Source organism: Octopus sinensis, linkage group LG2 (assembly GCF_006345805.1).
Source record: "Octopus sinensis linkage group LG2, ASM634580v1, whole genome shotgun sequence".
Classification (NCBI taxonomy): Eukaryota; Metazoa; Mollusca; class Cephalopoda; order Octopoda; family Octopodidae; genus Octopus; species Octopus sinensis.
Genome location: NC_042998.1, coordinates 168,485,771 through 168,489,117, shown reverse-complemented (window position 1 = coordinate 168,489,117; position 3,347 = coordinate 168,485,771).

Sequence of the window (3,347 nt, the reverse complement as noted above, 5' to 3'; positions counted from 1 at the left end):
AAGTGCATATATATATATATATATTATATATATATATCGGTAGGAAACGAAAAATCTTCACGGCATCGGCTAGCAGAAACGCCAGATACATTTCGGCCTTTTTGGGCCTTGTCAATGATGTGTACTTGCTGACATATGCCTAGATGATATCTGTCGCCTCCTATATATTGAAAACACTGATCAATGCATTTACTGATATTGAAAATACCCGTCGAGCTGAATATAAACTAGGCATGTGCAACTGAAATAGCATTAACTTAAAACAGTCATCTCTGTAACAGATAAATTTTATACAGCGTTGAGAGGCAAGATAATGCAATCTTGCCTGTCAACTGTTTATATGCTTTAAGTATGAAACAATTCTGCACCGACCAGTACATAATATTGTACATCCATTACCACTTCGACAATACGATGAAGACTGTTCCTAACTGATGAGTTTGTAAGTCTAAAACAATCCAGAGTTGTTCAAATAATTCAAATAATATTGCTGTTTTTTTTTTCGCATAGCATAATTATTTCTATTGAGTTTTTCATGCACTTTTTATAAACCCTTTTATTACCAACCTGGCTGAAACCGTCTCTGGCTCTGGATACAAATGTCTTGTTTTCATAAGTTTTGAATTAAAATCTTCCACCAAACCTTAGTCACAATTTATGTTCCTAACACTCTATGAACGATAACTAAGTTATTTTACTAAATTCTTTGTTATATTTAAAGTAATTGAATGAAATAGAGAGCATCTCAAAATAAATGCAGTAACAAAAGGGTTAACGCTAAATATGTTGGTGAATTTTTATATTCCCTTCGTGAGTTCTAGTACTTAAATCAATTCAGCTCATTTCTATAAATTTGGATTAATCTTACATATTAGTATATGGACACAGTTTAATAGAAAGGGACTAAACGAAACCTACATCAATACTCGACAAGTACTTTATTTCTATATCTGCAACTATTGGAAGGAAAATATTGGTCAACTCTGATGGAATTTTGAACGTGAACGTTGATAGATGATATTAAATACCGTATACCAATGGAACCTACATGCTATCGTGTCTGTCATGGATTAATCTTTAGCAGTAAATGTACTACAAAGAATAAATAGATTAAGATATGTACTTTTAATTTGTCAATCCTGTGTTCCAGTCACTACAATTTTCTTCTTTCCCGAACAACACACCATAATGATGCCATTTACTTTTCTTCCGCTTTTTCTTTTTCTTTTCTCATTCCTCACCTTTTTCGAAAATAAGGTTAATTTAATATGGCACACAAATTATTTCGTTGATTATAACATATTCATTCCTTTTATTCATTTTTCATAATGGCTTATCCAGACAGTCTTAAGTGATATCAGGAATTCTATTCAGTTCTGCATTTTTTTATTTTATTTTTAACGAACGTTAATTCATATTCAGTTAGCATCGTATCATCAGCTTTCATTTGCTTTTGAGTTAGAAAGTAAATGAAAGCGGTATTGTGTTTCATAGCAACACTCTCATCATATGATGCTTGTCGACAACTATCTAAAAACCAATACTCCAGGCATGGGAACTAATAAATAACTGGCTTTTCCAATTCCTTTACGGTTGCAAATGAAAAAAATGCATTCCAATACAAGTACATGTGAAAAAGAAACAGAGATAATGTAATTCAATGCATGCCTTCGACAGAATTAGAAAGGGGACGGAAAATATCTTTTGATAAACGATATGTAGCTTCATGCCAAAACAGCTTATAACTTTTCATCGTTTTATAATAAAATATATAGTCCCATCTGTTCGAAAAGTATATCTGTATCATACATAGCTCATATAAAAATCGATGGCATGGGCATGGCTGAAAAAGGTTTTGTGAGTACTATTTATTGTCTGCGTCTCTGGAACAGTACTGTCGTTACACAAACACTTACCCATCCAACGACCCACACAAACCTAATCACACACACATACACACGCACATCCTCGCGTGTACACACAATTGAACTCATACACAAAATCATCGTAAGTGTATCCCCAAAACAAATCATTCGGCTGAGTTGAAAATACGCATCCTCCGATGTACTACAACCACTGGCTCAAATATAATCTATTTCTTTTCTCTACTTGTAAGATAATTATAAAATACAGACTCCCTGAACTAGCCAGCTACGAATCTTGTCAGCTAAAGGCAAACATACAAACCTATTAGTCCTTCTTACTCTATACCTTCTGTATCTCGTCCCTCAAATTCTATCGTGTCTCTCCCCACAAACTTACTTTTTCCAATCATTCTTCAGACTCATATATATATATCTATTTTCTCGTTCCCTATGGTTATCTTACAGAGATAGATCTGCAGATGTTCCGATTGAATCTCAAGGGTCGAAAAAGGTGAATAACTGAATAAGAAATAAAACGAAGTTCAAATGCCAAAAAAGTAATGTTTAACGTTAAATATTTCTTCAGTAATATATCTCACGTATTGCTAAATGTCAATTCTTTTCACCAAGTTGAGAAAAACCAGTGACATTAGTCCCAATTGATCGTATCTAACAAATACAATTTTCAAATCTCAGATTGTCTGTCAACTTGAATACAAGAACATGTTTTATGACCGGCAATATTTCATTTGAAATTGCTTTAGTATAAACATACATCTGTTTGAGATAACGTTGATATTGTGCCCCACTCTCTCTCTCCCTCCCTCTCTCTCTCTCTCCCTCCCTCTCTCTCTCTCTCCCTCCCTCCCTCTCTCTCTCTCTCTCTCTCTCTCTCACACACACACACACTAATGATGAATGTTGGTATAAAGTCTAGCTAAAAGAAGTTGATAATATAAACAGATTCGATAACACAGTCTGCACATACTATACTTGTAGTTCGTTACGTGGCAATGCTGTTTATATGCACACACACACGCACACACACATATATATATATCTTATACATATATAAAAGAAAGTTGTCTGTGCTATGGTTGCCGTCTACAACCGTTAACGAATTTTCGTGAAACTTTGCAAACATGCTAAAGTGATATTCAGTTAGTTACTAAACTCGTTGAAGTTTAATAAAAATCTACAATTGGATGGCTAGGGCTCGTCGAAGGGATCCTTATAATAGCAAATATATTTTATCTTAAAAGCAAAGAGAAATAACCCATTCAATTTCTAAGCCAGATTTTCCTATATTATTTGGTATAAATCAAGTTGGTATAAATCAAGTTTATTTCTTAGTATTTGAACTTTTAGAGTTATTTTCGCAATTTATCCAGTACAACCCTTAAACAAGTAAATAATATTTTCCTAAACAATAGATCCGCTTTCATGTCACTTCAGCCAATTGACAAGCGCTGCAAGAAGAAC